The sequence below is a fragment of the Argiope bruennichi genome, chromosome 2 (assembly GCF_947563725.1).
Source record: "Argiope bruennichi chromosome 2, qqArgBrue1.1, whole genome shotgun sequence".
Taxonomy (NCBI): Eukaryota; Metazoa; Arthropoda; class Arachnida; order Araneae; family Araneidae; genus Argiope; species Argiope bruennichi.
This window is the reverse complement of record NC_079152.1, coordinates 88,695,033-88,714,375: the sequence shown is the minus strand read 5'-3', so window position 1 is coordinate 88,714,375 and position 19,343 is coordinate 88,695,033. Positions and strand designations below refer to the sequence as shown.

General features: G+C 26.6%; 1 protein-coding gene and 1 long non-coding RNA gene across 4 annotated transcripts in view; one reads left to right on the top strand and one right to left on the bottom strand.

Moving 5' to 3' along the window:
* The window catches only part of LOC129959334 (calponin homology domain-containing protein DDB_G0272472-like), a 207,004-nt gene extending 188,994 nt beyond the window's left edge, over positions 1–18,010 (bottom strand). Inside the window, exon 1 of the mRNA XM_056072159.1 lies at positions 17,820–18,010. The gene's annotated coding sequence lies outside the window, so the exon portion shown is untranslated. The remainder of the gene's footprint in view (positions 1–17,819) is intronic.
* LOC129959349 (uncharacterized) overlaps positions 1–19,343 on the top strand; it is a 336,984-nt gene that overhangs the window by 25,724 nt on the left and 291,917 nt on the right. The window lies entirely within an intron of this gene.

Genomic DNA, 19,343 nt, shown 5'->3' with positions numbered 1-19,343 from the left:
TTAATCATTAGAAAAATAACTTCTTCTTTTATCTTATGTCCATTAATGTTTCAATGCAAATCCTTTTGTAAAGAGTAACTATCTTAACAGCAGAATGAATAGTTACTATGTTTAGCAGTTGCATTCTAAAATTTTTAAGGATATAACTATTAGATTTGTTACTCAAAAAAGATTCTATAAAATAATTTCGTTTGCTATTTTTTGTTATCGTTCACTTAATTTTAAGCATGAGTACTGCGTCGCAGTTTTTGATAAATACTGTAGAATGAAGACAATTTTGACTTATTACATAATCTTATACGAAGTATCGAGAAAATATTGAGATAGTCAAAGAATTCGAACTCGAGATTTTGTGAAAACTGTTTCAAATCTCCCAGCGTATTTGCCTGTCTGTGAAAACAGTAACATAAAAACTCTTTGAGGAAAACAGGTGAAACTTGATATATGTTTTGCAACAAATTATCAAATTCATATATTCCATCAAATTTTTGGCAAAATCCATTTCCAGAAATCTTATCTGGAAATTCGAGTACTAGTGAACTCGATAACAATAAAACTAAGAGAACTAGATGGATAAAATTTGGTAGACATATTTAACGTCTAAAGGAAAGATAGCTAACAAAATTGGAATAAAATATATCAAAAGTTGTCTTTCTGTCAGCCTGTATTTTCACAAGTACGTAAATGCAATGAATTAAACATATCAAATTAGATTTGTGATTTTGTGACTATATTTGTTGTCCGGTTTCAAATTTGATTCCAAAGAATCTTAATATAAATTTGATTTTCGAGTATTATAAACTGCGTATTCAGAATTAATCGCCAAAAATGATATGATGGATTCTATAAAAGTATAAATCTACGCCACTATCTAAAAATATAAATCAACGCCATAAATCAATATTTCGGAACTATTGTTCGCCAACATCATGGAAGTCATTCAACATTTTAATCAATACATAAATTTTATGCAGGGTGAGTGAGATAATAAGTGCCAGAAAGTTTTGTGCCAATTGTATCAAAAATTAAATATTTTTTTCATATGATATAAATATAGATTTTTATTTTCAAAAATGTAAGTTATTTAAATATGACTCAGTATAAAAAATATATAATCATAATATAATAATATAGCTATATAAAAATAAATATTTAAAGATAAATATATATATATATATATTTTTTTTTCATTTTTCAAATATGCCCTGCACTTCTTTAAATTTATTTAAGAAGTGAAATAGAGTTTTTTTTTCGTAAAAATATTGACAGACTAACTATACAAAATATTAAAAAAAATAAATGAAATTATTAACGAAAATAAAAAATTTCGCTATTTAAAATATGAAAAAGGAAAACTGCATGTAAACTCGTTTAAAATGGCTTCGAATTGAAAAAAAAATTACTTAACTTAATTTAACTTATAAAAAGTTTAAACCTTCTGGCAAAAAATATTTATAGAAAGAGAATTGCATCAACCAAGTTGAAACACTGTTTTGGAACAATGTAGTGAGTTGTTAATATACTGAGCTTTACGAATTCGAAAGCTTTCCGAAATTCTTATATTTCGTCAAAATATTTATTATTATTATTGGAAAACAAAATTTTACTTTTTGAAAATGGGTGAATTTTATTTTTGTGTGAGAATATTTTCGTTAAGAAGTAGTGAACTAGTTACCAAAATCACCATTAATAATCTTAAATAATTAGAATGTGAATAAGTATTTAAAAAGAAATAATTAATATACACCTTCCTAAAGAAGATTAAAAAGTGTAAAATAACATATCCTAGATCCATACAGATTCCTAATCCCATGCATATTGCCCTGAAAATCTGCATGGAATTAGGAGAAATTATTTTATAATCCTTAGTCAGTTTTAAAAACTTGGTAAATTATTTTTTTATGTATGTAATTGTTTTTTGCTTTTCAGTCTTGTGTGTATGAAATTTTGTATTCTATTTAAAATTAGCATCTCTATGATGGCAAAATTTGTACCGAATATATAAGTAAGTTAATATTGTGTTATCCTCCATTTCTGAACTAGTTTGAAGTCTTTAGCTCATCGGTGAATTAATTTAAAATACGATTGCAAAATAAGGATCGAAAAGAGAGAGACAAAAAGGCGAGTTAATAAAAACGTGTTAATCAATTAATAAAATACAAAAATACTGTTACGACTTCTTATGACGTCATCTGTTGATAAGGAAAGTTGTGATAAATCTGAAATTCATAACATTTGTATCGAAAGTCAAACAAACACCCAGACAAGAGAGTGAATTAATAAAAACGTTTTTAAAAAAGAGCAACATCTAAAGTGTGCCTGTGCCAATTTTGGTTGTCGGTTTAATGTTCTATTCTATACAATGCCAACAGATAAAAAGACATATATTCTTATTAGTATCATTGGTGTTTAAGCAGATTAAAACGAACTCATTTTAAATACTAATTCATATTCTAGTTACACCACTTTACTCGTATATACATTTAATATGAATACATATATTACCTTATTAAAAATATTTAGTATATCCATTTTCATTTATAAATTCACTTTACAGGCGAAAATACCACCAGACTGTTACATCAATACAAAGTGTCTCTATCACTATGCAAATTTGTAAGCAATTGACTTGTTTCCCCTGCCTGTTCATTAAATAGCTTTCACTGGTTCAATTGAAATTCCCTGTGCTGTCATTGACACAATATATATTTATTCGAGTGGTAAAATAAACGGAATAATAATGTTACAGTAAACAGAATTGTTTGATGGACTATGTTTGCTGAAAGAATGAACTTCTCTTTAACGATTATAAATAGCCTCGTAAAATATAATCTATAAATCCAATCTATAAGAATTAAACTACGTTGGAACTAATATTATGATTATAATAATTTATTAATGCAGTTTTCTTTAAACGGTGTATTATTTTCCTGGACATGTATTTTCCTGGTTTTATTGAGTTACTGATCCAATTGGTATAGTAACTCTATGTTCTTAAATCAGTGACTCGGGATATAGTATAAATATTCAATCAACCTTGTCAAAACAGCTTTGGAGCAATTGATCAATTAATATTGTATTCTCTCTCTAAATCTGATATAAAGGGGTGGTATGGTTTTTGGGAGAACTTTCAACACTGGTCCACATGCATAATTCGTTTGGGGGATTTAGTTACCTGTTCAACCACAGTGGTCAATTTCTTAAGAAAGCACACGTACTTTTACTATTGTGTAAACAATGTTGGTTGTGATTAAGCCAGAATTTTTATATGACATCTAATTTATGTGGATTAACCTTCAATTGAGAGGGTGCAGGTATTAAGAATATTTTTCTATTTTGTTCCTTCCTATTTCGGTTCAATTTAATATATTCATTCTGTTGATTTTCTTTTCACGTCCTTGTCAACACTCGTATATTTTGTTGAATTCTCAGAATTTTATTATTTACTTTTTGCATCTTCCTGCTAGTGTTCTAATGTTTAGGAAATGAGACTGAAACTTGATTCTCGGAATATCATCGAAATTTCTATTTTGTGATTGTGACGCAAGACTTAAAACGGAATTCGGAAGATAATTGTTCAGAAGATTTTATTATTTTTTAATAAAATTTCGCAATTAAATAAACACGTTTGAAAACGGTAAAAAGACAATAAGAGCGTGAACTATCTTTATGCAAAGATTATTATTATTGAAAAATCGTTTTAAATAATCACTTATTGAAACATTTACCATATAAATGATCTATGATTATTTTCCAAAAGCTATTGATTCATGATTACTTCAAGTTCATATATGTTCTTTTTTAAACTCTGTCTAAAATATAAAGCAATATATCTCCCAAATACAATGTGAAATCGAAAATCTATGAATAAATCAAGAATTCTGAATTACAATGAAGTGAATTTTAGAAAACAATGCGAAGATCCAGAAGAGATTGATAATCCCTAAAAAATTTTTAATTCGAATGTGTAGGAAAATATATAATTATATCTAATGTTAAAAAAATGCCTGTGTTCAGAATGCATGCGGAAGTTGTACATAAAAATCTGAAATTATTCCATGTAGAAAACAGTTTAATTTTGTATATATTTTTTTTTTTTCATATAATCGTTAATTTTTAGAAACTATTGTTTTATATACACATTTATGTCATAGAAATGTAAATATGACTGGAAAAATGAATAAGATTTTTATAGATTAATATTTATTACCATACAGATTCAGTGAAAAAAATATAAATAATAGCAAAATAATAAATTTTTCTAATCACAAAATATTTTCTAAAATTTAAATATATATAATTTTAATAAAATGTCTATAGAGTACGTAGGCAAAATCCGATATGGGGAGTTTATTATAAAATTTTATATGAATGTTAAAACAATGCAGTCTTGTATAATGGTCTGATGGTATGACCACGATTTTGAAACTGGAAAATTCCAAGTTCGAGCCTGATTCTACCGAAGCACCGCTATGTGATCGAGTTTGGTTACGTGTTAATTCCATTGAGGTGAAATATCCTAACTCTAGAGCGGTGCGGAAGTTTGATGAGAGATGCCAGCTAGGGTATCACCCTCATTATCTAACCAGGGCTCAAAATTTCTAGACCCGCCACAAAACGAACCTAGTTTTTACTTTGGAATGGGGCATTAATATAACAAAAACTAAACCCCATTAAATTCAATATCTCCACCTCTCCAATTATGGGATAACGTATATTCATCAAAGAGTAAAATGTGCTTTTTAAAAAATTAAAAATATAGAGTAATTATTATCTAAAAGCTAATAGGAAATTTTTCAATACATTTTATTTAACTCAACATTGAAAACTTTATGAACGCTTTTTACCTCTATGCTTTACTGCATTCATAAATCTCGTATTTTGACGAAAGGTGGACTACATATGCAGACAGCAAGTTTTATTCTTACAAAGTAATAAGGTAAAGTAATATTTATTCTTTCAAAGTATATTTTTCGTTGAAGATTTCAAAGAAAAATATTTTTTTTAACATCACTTTTTACTTAGCTATTAAATTTTTTGAAAATGGCTTTTTTTTCCATACTTTAGAATAATTTCCGAGTGAATTTTCTTTAAAAATTTTTTGTTTTGCTTATCATTATTTATTAAAAATAAGAAGAATTAATTTTAAGAGTAATAAAGCAATTTCAGATTTATTAAGAGTAGCATAAGGTATAAAATAACAATGTTCTAAAGGTTAAGGATCTTGAATTCAGAAAACTCCGACAACCACTGTACATCAAATATATTAGCATTTTGTTGTTGTTGTTGTTAACTAATAACGGGAGGTCACAAAACGGAAAATTCAGTTCGAAATCAGACTTGATAAATTAGCAATATAAATTTAAGATATTATCGAAATAAATATCGAGATAAATATCGAAAATAAATATTTTGCCAACTAAGAGAAAATAACATTCAGATTTTCGACATTGCTTGTACTAGCAAGTTGCTATGGCTGATCCGGGATTCGGAGTGTGAATTCCATGCTCTATGTCAACTTTATATATTTCAAAATAAAGTGATTTATTCGGAAATGTCACCTTGATTTTTCAAATTGGACAATTTAATCAATAATTGAATTCAAAATCATTATTATCTTCCTCACGCTTAAATAGATTAGCCGTCAAAAGAAAGAAAATGACAGTGCTACTATTTTGAAATAACCACGGGATTAGTTTTAACTTCCTTCAATTTCTAATCATACATGAAATTGGTCAATAGCCCAAATGCGTTACAAATAGATATCATTATAGATAAAATTGTTTGTTTGCATTCATTCATCTTCCAGGAATGAAACCAGTTTTCTAGTAATAAATAATAGCCATTGAAAGCTATCTTTTTTGTTGTTTTTCAATAGATGATCCGGCAAAATAAAAATACTGATGTCTATTTATTTTCACATGGAATTTTTTCATTCTATACTCTTAGTGTTAATCTTAAGACTATAGTTTTAAAAAATTCTAGGACATATGTTTTAAAGAAATATCTCGAGATTTATCCCAAGGAAAGAGTGTATGTTAGGATACATTCTTAGAAAAAAATGTTGTTATGTATCAAAGAAACAATATATGTCAAAGAAAAAAAATATATATCCAGGAAAAATAAGATATACTTGTTTGTAAAAAAATATATCTTACATTAAAAGAATATCTTTAGGAAAGAATCAAGATACAGCACTCGGCCAGAATTTTCTCTAGTAAAGAATACGTTTCAAGATACAACTCCAGGGAAAAAATTTCTCAAGAAAAGACTTTAACTAAGGATATAAAACTTCCATCATTTTAAAGTCTATCGAATAAAAGCAAAATATTGTCTTTTTATGACCGAAATTGAATCCTTCTGATATTTCACTTATATTTAATGAAAAGATCAGATACCACGTATCTTAACTTTGCAGCAGGATAGGAAAAAAAATTATTTGCAATGTCATCAGAATCAAGGAAATGTTATCCTTCCATATTAATGAAATATTAATATTTTCCCTCAACCACTTTCTCTTCATATTATCATGCAATGAAAAATAAACTTATGTTACCACATATGCACCGAATAGTAAGAAAATGTAGTTAATAAATGCATACTTACATAAATTTTTAAAAACATAATTTAATAACAATACAATTATATAAAAAAATTATTTAATATTTTATAAATCTGGCTTGCATCTTCTAATTTGAAACTTATCATATACAAAAGCCAATTAATGATAAAATTTCATCGTTTTACACATGCTGTCATAAAATTCATTTTCGAACACAAGTTTCCACAAAACCGGCTGAATTATCTCCATAAATGATAAATAGAAGAATAAAATTTTGAGGGAAAAATAAATTCAGAGAACACTTTATCATGTCCTATTCGACACTAAGATATTCAGTTTGGTTTTCTTTCTTAATATTTCTGAAGCATGCGTAGCTTCAAAAGTGTCAAGAATCAAAATATATAATAAAGTAATATATCTGTGCAATACAAAGATTTCTCATATTTTATTTGAATAGGTGCTTACGGCATGATTTACACTGGTCTTCTATCTATATTTCGTTTTTAGTGATCAGTTAATAGTATACATAAATTATTCATGTTTGAGATTTCCGAATGATAAAAACAAAAGGCTAATCTAAATATCAATGGATTAATCCACGGATTTTTTCCATGTTGAAAGAATCCACGGGCATTATTGGATATTTATTTACCGGTTTCATTTTTGATCAAATTTTCTGAAAGTTGCAAACGTTGGAAATTGCGAGGAAAAATCCCTTATCCTTTTTTTTTTAATTTGGGATAGTTATACAGTATTACTTAACATTTAATATTGTGTATTATAATATTTCATCATCAGGAAAATCAATAGATAAGTATATTCAGCGAAGGCCAAGTATTTTCAAATTAAATCGAGAAACAAAATTAAATTTCCATAAATGTTTCATAAATATTAATACAATGCTAGTAAGAAGGTCAAAATAATTTCTAGGAGGAATTATGTGTGCAAATGTTATTTAATAATTTCATTATTATTAATAATAATATAATAATAATAAATGTTATTTAATTTAATAATTAATTTATTTTAAATGTTATTTAATAATTAATTAATAAATGCTATTTATTGATTAATGTTATTAATAATGTCAATTCACTTATGAAATTATGATACTAAATATAAATATTACGGCAACAGGTATCGCTTACTTTTAAAGCTATACCATATATATTAATTTTATAAGAGATACACAAATTAAAGTAATATTTCAACTAAATATTCATCGCAATTATCTATAAAATATAATTTCTTAAGTGAAATTATTAAAATCAGATTCTTTATAGTTAAATTTTAATAGTTATTTCTAAAATTATCCAAATTCTTATACATATAAATAAGAGCAAAGAATAAAAAAGATTGAAATATTAATAAAAGACTCCTCGGAAAAATTCCATATATCTTATTATAATGAAACTCTAATTTCATTACTATGCAAATGAACAAAGGCTCTTTTAAAACTATCAAATATTGAATAGTTTCTAAAACTCGAATATCAGTCATGAGAAAGCTTTCACCCAATTTTTTTCCCGAAATCAATAGTGATATTTTTTTTTCATACGGCAAATTCTGTTAAGAATTTAATATCATACAAATCATGCTGTGAATTTCACGCTTATGGCTAAGAGATATAAGATTTTCAATTTATTGTATCCTGATAGTACATCGTGATTTTTATCTGATAAAATTAGTTCCCAAATTTTTAATATTATTTTACTTTTTTTATATCAGTCTGGTTAATTTCAATTTTATAGAAAGATTTACAATTTTATTTCAGAAATTGTATTATTTGTATACTATTATTTATTCTTAAAATTCAGAAATTCTTCAGATTAGTTTTTCCACACATCCAAGCTTTAGATTTTTTTTTCCCATTAATTATAATCATGTAGGAGCACAATTTTCTGTTGAGTAGAAGTGCGATGATATTTTCCACCAGCGGAAGTGGTCTGCCCAAATCTTTATCGCATTCAGTAATAAACTTGCCACGCCAGAAGACGCCTTATATGGCATTGTCGTACAATAATTATGAAATATTAACTTTTGGCGTATAATTAGCATTTTTACTGAATCTATTATGTCGTCCCTGGTCAGTCCTTTGGCGATTAATCCCTGGCACGCGTTAATCTATATACTTATAACAAAGCTCGATGTGTGTGTGTGTTGGCACTGTACAGGCCCGGTCATTTGACATACAGCTACCAAATTTGGTACATGTATACATTAGAGGTCGGGAATGTGCACCTGGGGTCCCTTTTTTTGAAATTTTAATTATTAATTAAAAACTAACTTTCCCGCCAAAAAAATCTTCCATTTTCCCCACCGCCAAATAAGTAAGGCTTCAGTTTTTTTTTCTCCCAACAGTAATGAGGCTAAGGTTAACATTTTTCGGTGGATTATTTCAAACGATTCTGTTTATTTTCTTAATGTTTGATGCATTTAAAATTAAACATTGTTAATTAATCCATGCTTCAGATTCATTCTGAAGTACTTTTGAATTAAAATAATACAGAATAAAGGAAATTAAAAATGTATAATCTGCATAGCGTTACCCCAACGGGCGTAGAAAAATGCACGCATTTGCGTTACCGTACTGGCGAAGAAAATTCACGTATGCGCAGTGTGTTCTGATTGTTGTCATGGCAACCATTATCAACGGACGATTTAAATTATTTTTAGGTTAGTTGCATGATTTTGTAATTAAATTGTATTTATGTTAGTTATATATTTTTTTGTATATGCTTATAGTTTTAAGTACATCGTTTTTTAAGTAGTTTTTTTAAACCTGTTTTAGACCGGTTATTTTAAACGATTCATTTTATTTTCTTAGTGTTTGATGCATTTAAAATTAAACATTGTTAATTAAGCGATCTGTTCATGATGAATCTGAGAAAATTTTGTTGACAAATTCTTGAGATATTACATAAATTAAGAAAGATATTATTTAGTGCCCATAAAGTTTAAACGCTCAGTGACTGTATTATCAGTAATCATATTATTAAAAAAAATGCTTTGTTTCAGTAAAAAATATTATTATATTAATTGCAGATTAATCATTTACACTTTAATTTAAAGCATAAATTCTACGAGGGGCAACAGAAAATTAGAGAGATACATATCACGTTATGACTGAATGCCTTTATAATATTATGAGTGAATTATATGACTATCAAAATTTGAAGTTTTAACATATTTTGCTGAAGAATCTATTAAAGTTGGAATTGCATAAAATATTTAATTATTAAAATTTTAACGAACAATAAGATTGGCGAACCGGCTGGTCGCCAAAGCGACTAGTAGTATATAAAACTCAAATTTGATTTTCGATAATATTTCTCAACCGATTGAAGCAGGAATTTGACACAAAACTGAACTTTTAGTCAAATTCCATACCAAATTTGATATATAAAAGTATGTTATGCTTTTGAAGAGAATTACGCGTTTACTTGTTTCTGAAAGTACAGACCGACAGACAGTCAATCCGTAGTTGGATTTGACTCAAAATTTAACAGGTGTCTACACTGTAGATGTCAATTCTGCGTATAGAATTTAATCTGTCTTACTCTCCATTTTGTAATTATCGTTTTAACTTGTATTCGAACAGCCAGACAAACGAATTTCCCTTAACAGATTTTATTCAAAACTTTATAGAAATCTGCAAATTTAGTGTAAAGACCGTATTCCAAATTGCAACCGTCTATCTCAAAGCCTTTTTTGAGTTATCTTTGTCATAGACAGACAGAAGGACATTTTCCAAAAATGTGTTTTTCGAACTCAAGAAGGTCTGAAACGTAGTGATTCGCCAAAATCTCAGGTTCGAATTTTTTTACGATTATTATGTTTTCTTTATGAAATGTACATGAGAAAGTAAAACACGTGAACAATATATAACGACCTATAATATTTTCAAACAAAGTTCTAAAAATTCTGTTTGTCATCTTGATACTCAGAGGGAAGAGAATTCTACTTTGTGTTTTGATTTTGCATTTTAAATAATAGTGATAATATGCTTCATATAAATAGAAACATTTTACAATTTCTTTCAAAATCAAGCAATTACATAACTTTTTTTCTTGTAACCTTTTACTCTAAATCATGTTTCTAATGAACTTGATCAGACAGTTTCATTCAAGATACCAATTTTAAAATGCAAAGACTTTTACTATACCAGTACATACCAATATTAACATATAAATATAAAATACTTCTTGAAATCAAGTTTTAAAATTCCGTTTATTTGTACAGAATTTGTTTTTGTAGCTTATCAAATGCTATTTATTAAATTTTATTGCCATTTATTTAATTAATATTGATTTTATCAAATAAAATTAGATATTTCAACGACATTGAATGAAAACGGCAAACACAAATACGAATGCTCTCTAATCGTATGTTTGTCATACGTCACACGGTGACGTCTTTTCCTTTCTCCTCATAAAATTCTACCCGTGTATTACAAAATCAATTTCGTTTAATGCACTTGAACGTTTGTCATCATGCAATCACGAATTATCATAATTATTCATAACAGCAAAGTTTTTTTTTTTTTTTTTGCTTAAAATATTATTGGACAAACATATTTTATTAGATATAACAAAAAGAACCAAGGGCTATATAAATTTTAAGTTTCGCAATAGTATATTTGTTTAATGAAACAATATATAATATAATACTTTATGTCACATAAAATCTTGTCTCAATTTAAACTGAGTATCTATTTGTCATGGCTTAGAAATAAATTACCAGACCATTTAGGAACTAAATATATCATCAAGAACACTTTAATCATTTTCTACTATTTCGTATAATAATAGGTGAAAATAAATATTTCACAGTTATTTAAAAACACACTTATAGTGTGTCAATTTATAATAATAAAAAATATTATTATAAATTATTATAAATAAAGTTAAATTTCTGAATTCGAATTCATTAGTAAATTCTTTCGAATTTACTAATCAAAAAGAGTTCTAAATGTGTGTTTGACTTAAAAACTTCCAAAATCTCTTTAGCATTTATGATTTTATAAGCAATAGTATAACGCTCTCAAATGTTTCTGAGCTGAATACTTTCGAAAAAAGGTAATAAAGTTTTAAAAATATCATTCCTAATTTTCGAAAAATATCTGAAACAAATGGCAACATAATATTAAATTCTATATCCAATTATGAAATATTTGAAGAGATTTTTTAGTCATAAGATTTTAATTGTTATAATTAACTGGTTATCGCTATATATTGATAATAACAAAAAAAGTAATTTTTTTTATATAAATGTCATTAATAATTAAAAATAAAGCTTTCTTTCAAAGTTTTTGATTCTCCGCATTTAACATTCTGCCCTCATGTGCTAAGTATCATGCGAGGAGGAAATGCTGTTAATGCTCAAAAACATTGATCCCGAGAGTTTGGTGATTTTTCGTGCTTTATTTCTCTCCGAGTTAAAAAATAAATAAAAATTGGAATGCTGTCAATATGAATGTAAATACGATAATTCCAGAAATTAAAAATCTAGAAAAAGTTTTGGCTTTGATTTTTACACTAAACGTCTCAGTCTGCAAAGCATTTAATGGAGAAGACTTAGACGATTTTCATTTTGGGATCATACGATCATTGGATTTTGGATTTGAGTCAAATTTCGGATCTAACTGTGAAAGAGTAGATTGTCTATCTATTTTATTATCAGCGCATAATTGATCCTCAAATTTCAAACACGGAACATAATTTCGACAGTGGAAAAAAATATGCTCGGTTTTGACACCAAAATTATAGATCTTTATCAAATTTAGAAATCATAAATAAACAGAAAAAAATCTAAAATTCAAAAAGATTCTCTACATTATATTTTTAAACATGAAAAATACCAAATTATGTATGCATTTGGGAAAGCTGAAGCGAGAACACGAGTTCATATTTCAGAACGGTATTATTAGGAACAATAAGGCTCCTTAATGATGTAGTGGTATTAAAATTAATTTTCATTGTTCCTTGAGATAATATTATATTACAATGCTTGTAAAGACAACTGCTGCAAACAGAATAACTGTTTTAAAATGACCTTTAAACTAATTAGAAACAGACGACGAAAACTCTCTAGAGAATTTTTGTCACCCTTTTCACTCACATTACACGAGTAGAATCATTGAATAAAGCGAATTATGTTAATGGGTATAGTCATAATAAATTAAATGTAGAATTTTTACATGACTAATAATCATTTAATAACATTATAAAATTAATTACAGTATTACAATTTAAATATGTAACAAAGGGCTATGTTTTCCCAAATTTAAGTTGTTGCTTTTTCCTTCAAAAGTTACTTTTAAATTTACATAATTAAACATGAAGAATTCTAGTAAATCCAATTTAAAAATTAATTTTAATTAAAATTTTATAAAACACTTAAACTACCAATGAATTCCCCTTTACTTATTTCTAAAAAGAAAAATTGTTTTAGGATCCGAAAATTATTAGTTAGTTATTAAATAATTCAAATTAATTAGAATTTGTAAAAGGCTATTGATATTTTATTGCATTGATGATGATGACAGTAAAATATTATGATAATATAATATACATTTCTGAAAAAGGCATGATACTATGAAAAATTTATTAAAATATTTTAAGATATTTCTTTATTAATTATCTTAAAAAAACTAAAATATTCAAATTAAAAGGAGTATGTTGCATGTTTTTTAAGTGAAAGGCGTCAGTTTTTTATAATTTATCCAAAACGAAAGGATAAATATATTATATAATTCATTATTTTTTTAAATAATTTTTTTAAAAAAATTAACACTGTAATATAAATATCTAACGCTTAAATTATTGTTTCATTTAAAATTTAATCGTGAGAGAGGGTACACTCTCACACAAAAACAAAATGTTTATTGCTTCATAAACATTTTGTTTTTCGATCAATTAACAAGAACTGTAGATATTAAATCCTTATTATTATCAATTTTCATAAATTTCTTATGAATTTCATAATTACTTCAGAACCTTCATAACTGTACTTAAATTTTTTCTTTCGACGAGCATCTGATTAAGATAATCTTATTCATGCTAAATGAAACAAACATATTAAGAATCTGTAAGAATTGAGGGAAAAAAATTTTTTGATCTGAATTTATAGCACAATGTCCAGCATTTCAAGTATTTTTTAAATGTCAAAATTGCAATACCTATATATTTATATATTTAGCTTAGATATTATAACTTTTTAACTAATTGTAACGCGTCTGTTAAGCACAAATGTCAACATATTTGTATTTAAACGCAGTTAAAATGCTAAAATTTTATAATTATATATTACTATACTTACATGTTATATTTATGAAAATTCGCTATGAACCTCCAAGTATTAATAATATAGTCAAGTACTATAATAATTAAGATACTGATTTCAGTTAAACTTTATGTCATTAAGAGAAGCAGAAAAATAATGGATTAAAGGATTTTTTTTCAAAGCCTAAATAGTATTTATTCATTAATGAAATTGATTTTGCAAAAATAATTGGGAAGAAAAGATGAAGCGAAACAATTTGATTCAGTTAAACATCTCCAATTATACAATTTTTCTTTTCCTACTAATCAAAGAAATATTTTTTTAAAATTGTTCCCAATATTCAATTAGATAGCATGAAAGCAAACGGAAAGGGTTTCTATTCCACCTCTTAAAATACTAACTACAACTAAAAAAATGTTATGCAAACATTAGAAACTGATTGGCTTTCTGAAGCAAAAATGCGAATATCAGCATTGAAAGAAATGCAAATAGATCGTTCTCGGAAAATTAATTCACAAAGTTGACTTAAACGGAAGAATTCCCCATAAAGAAAATGGTGGAACCTATGCCTTTTGAGAAGCCTGAAAATGAATACACAGTTTCTCCGTGACATTTTGAAAAGCTGATGCTAAAACTTTTAAGTATCTAAAGCATATAAAATAAAGTATATGATGTTTAATACCGAAAATATACTGAACAACTTTTTTCCTGCTTTATCAATGCACTGAAACATCGATTATCTAATTTTCTATGTTTAATGTTCCAAATCAAGAATTTTCAGAGCAATTTTCATTCTTTTCATTATTTGAAATATTAGTTATTCGTTCCATATCAAATATGCCAGCGTAACTGAAATTCATTTTTTAAAAATACAAAACCAAATATTAACTATTATAAGCACTTCATATCATTCAATCACAAGAATTCTTAACACATCAAAACTTATATATTTTAAGTAGATGTACTATTTATTTATTTAGTTTTTTCCTCTTAATACAGGATTTGCTCTTTCTGTATATATTAGGCTGTTACAATTAAAGTGTCCTTTTTCAAATACTGTACAAAAATTGTGGCTAAAAAGTTAAATTTCCATGACGCGCGTTTCAGAAATAAATAATCTACAACATTTTTAAAAATTGACGCCAGAAAATAGAAAGACTATTACCTAGTTTAAATAATCCGTCGTCGTGTTGTTCCTAGACATGCTAAGTAGTAGCTATAAATTGAGAATATCTTAAGAATGGAATTGATAGCAAATATTGCCAAAAATATTGAATTGGTGTTTGAATGGATCGACATTACCCGAATGGATTTTCATTTTTTCCCCCTTTACATTTCTTTTTTATTTTGCGTCATTCATTTTCAAACATGTCCTCATATAAATAAGGTTAAAATTTGGATTTGATCAATCATATTTTTCTCTATAGTACTTTAAAGAGAGATACTTTAATTAGAATTATTTCATTCATTTATAAGACATTAATCAGCAAGAAACAATTTGTTTCTTACTCTTTAAAATCAGTTTCGAGAAAGCTAAAAATATAATAAATGATTTGACGTAACCATAATCATTCAATCCACAATTCTATTATTTCTGTTCGTGAAATAATTTTTTTTCTATTCCATTAAGTAATTTAGATTACATAAAACATATTGCCGTATGATACGACTACACTTGAGCCATTTATGTAAATGAATCTATAACTTTTAAATTAACCGAACTCAATAATATTTATAAAAATTAAATATATAAATTTTCCGTAATGATGTCAGATGATTAATCAATTTCCATAATATTCTCGATTTTAGTAGAATAACAATGCACCAAATTCATTTTACTTATTACTTTAATAAATATCTCTTCTTAAAAGAAAATAACTATTTTTAATTTTAATTATAAAATACATAACGAAAATCTAGAATCAAAACCAAATTTTATACCAGACGCAAGGAGAACATTATCGCATATATAATTATTAAACAGTCACTCATATGCATTGATGAATATACTACTATTCATATAAAAATCATAGTCTAAAGCAATATTTTCAATCCCAGTGTAACCGATCAAAATTTCATAAATTCAAATAAGTCTTTAATATTTCTCGTATAACTATTATCTGACTTGACTCTCATTTCATAGTCCACTAACAATGAAAACTGTGGAAGGAAGCATTATGGAAGAAACTTTTAGATTTGTGCAATTAAATAATTCGCAGTGCTTCTCTGATATCAGAAATTTAGATCGGTTACACTATGATAAATCAATAATTCACAAACTACGTATCTGGAATAGAAGAAATAAAATTGAACATTGAATGATATATATTGTTCATCTGTTATGTTGAACACTATATAAAATTCGAAACATATATCGTCCATTTCATGCATCATAACTTAGAAACTTGAAAGGTAATATATTATTATTCGAGTATGGATGGATTTAAAAATAGGATTTCTTATACTTTAATCACCGGGTTCCAAAAGGAATACCCTTGAAGAACTGCAATGAGAAATTTCGATCCGTTTCTAAAAATTAAGAATTCTTCTCTCATTTAAATATACTCAAACAAAACTCATAAGATACATATTTCTTAAAGGCAACCACTTAGAAATTGAGAGGATATAAATAACTTAAAAGATTTGCTTAAAATAGTTATAAACTTTACTTTAGGGTGCCCACATAAAAACGACTGTGAATATAACTAACCCAAGAGCATCAAATATTTATTATCGTATTTATTATTTCCTTTTATCAAAAGAAAGAAAGAGGCTTTTAAGCCAAAGTCATTGCTTCTTCAAGGGTTAAACAATACATAAAACTGATATATATAAATATTAAATTGGATTAAATAACACATATAAATACTAAAGCATACAATACCTTATAATAAATACATTTAAAAAAATGGTATAAAATTGAAATATATTTTTAAAATGCTAAGGTGTTTTGCAATTTTTAAAGCTCTACGTTTTAAGAAGTTAATTTCTTTGATAATTTCATTATAAGGTGAACTTTCAGCAATATTAATTCATCAAATATGTGCCAAAAATTACTCCCAGTTCAATAATCGAATATCTAATAAATATTCATTAAATGGTAATAACTAATCCCATAGAATTACGTTCTAAGGTATTTAATCAGTTAATTATTGCACTGCTTCTAAAAAGAAAAAAATCTTTTAACATAGATAAAGCAAATGAAGTAAGATTCTCTGAAAACTCATGAGCAAAGAATTTTAGTATCTACTATACGGTATATTAACACTTTACTCAACTGATAATTCATATTTAGTAATTTGGTCTCATTTTCAGCGAATTTGGTACAAAAGTATTAAGCTTCGTAAATTTTTTTGGTCTGAGATTTTTCTATCTTTTCCTGTAATTAAATTAATTTTAAGTTTTGGATAAGTTTGCTCTTCAAATTAACGATATTAGATTAATTATGATTGTAAATTTGAAGGGATTTCAATAAAACTTTTTACAGCTTTTAGAATAATGTTTGTTAGTAATTTTAAAATCTTAATTTAAGAAATATTCACATAATTTTAAAATTTCTATAAAGTTTTTGAAATTTTCCTATGCTTTTTCCCTTGAAAAATAAATTAACTACATTACTCACAACGAAATCGCATCCATATTACTTCTATTTTTCCGTTTTTCCTAAACCTCCTTTTAATAATTTAATACAACCTAACCACAAAATAAACTGACAAAAGTATGATCCATAATTTCATTTACCTCATCCTTAATATTACATTTAAAAACTTTCATAATCCATCATTATTAATGATGAACATCCTACACTTTACATTTATTTCCCTAATCTTTATATATATTTATATATATATCAAAGGAACCAAATGATGCAGAGAGTTTTCCGAAACATGATCCATTATTTTAATGACGTTGTATTGAGTATTTTATATAAAAATACTTATAATTCATCAACTCTAAATGATGAGCATCCTACCTTTTCGGCTCGGAGGTTCACTTGATATATGATATCCCCCTTAACAAGCGATTTGACTAATTATTAGTGACTTTGACTGAAGGTGGCTGTAAGCTTGGACCACTTACACAATACCTGAGGACATGTCACGGTAATAAAGGGGGAAGATGCAGAGTTTTTCACTCGCTTCGTGCCGGTCAGAAGAGCGTACGTAGGCAACGTCGAAAGAGAATACCGCAGTTTCCAGAGATGACCAATCGGTAGGGTCGGAGGACGCGCCATCTATCGGCGTGTGAATGAAACTCTTCACAGAGGTCTGGGACAATTTTGTGTCTGCTGTTGTGTGAGGCAAACGACCTGTAGCATTTGATTGCGACATAAACACAAATGTTGTAGGTTTCGATTGAAATCTGACGGCGTTTGGAGATCTTTTTAATCTGCATAAAAGCTTTTTCTGATTAAAGTTTAAATATATCACTTCTTTCACAATGCTCTGGGTTTTGAAAGTTTCACTTTTATGAAAGTATAGTTCAAAAGGGAATTGTTGAGGTTGCTCCTAGGGAATAAGAAGATCATATTTTTTAAATATTTTTTTTATATGAAAAGAAATAAAAAACATTGAAAATAAATATTTATTATCTTTAAATATTAAACGCCCTTGATATTTTTTTGGTTATCCGAAATTATTGCATGTGCGAAATTTCAATAAAATCCTGTGTACGTTACTTCATTTTTCTTTGCAAAGAATGTTTGGGTTTGAAATTTTGATAAACCTATACATTTACCCAATTACCTCTACCTGTCATCTCATTTAAAATTTGAGTTTTAAATTGAAAAGAGTGACGAATAATCTTCATCTAACAAAATAAATATTACATATTTATGTAAAAAGAAATAATTGATTTCAATTGAAAAAAAATTATTATTGTAGAAACTAGTAGAACTAGTATTTATATCATATTTCATGTCGGAAAGAACATTTAATGCATCTTAGTAAACTCAACACCCATGTATATTCCCTACATATAAATGGCAACCAGTTTAAAAATTTATTACATACAATATTTCTAATAATCATGTCTTTATCGTTGGGTGAACAGAATATTCACCACTAGAATACTGTACCTTTTCAGTAGAAACAATCATTTTAAATATTAGTTAAATGGGAGTGAATTATTTATTTATTTATTTAAGGTAAGTAAACATGAGCAAAATACTCTATATAGTAATAGAACTGATTTATAAAAGTTTACCTCCTGTTTTCCAGGGTATTTTTTTATTTTAAAAAGTGGTTTTCCGACATATATATTTGCCTTTAGTCGCCATCATTTTTTTTTCTTTAATCACTAAAAAATTGCTGCAAATTTTTAATATTTCAAAATTTATTGTTGTAAATTTTCAATAAACAATTTAAAACAATAAATACAAATTGTCTCTGTGATCAATTTTTCATTTTATAAGTATACATAAAAGAAGTATTACAATCCTAAAAAGTGGTTTGCAGCAAAATATTACTGAATTTCCACGCATCTTTCTGTCCCTATT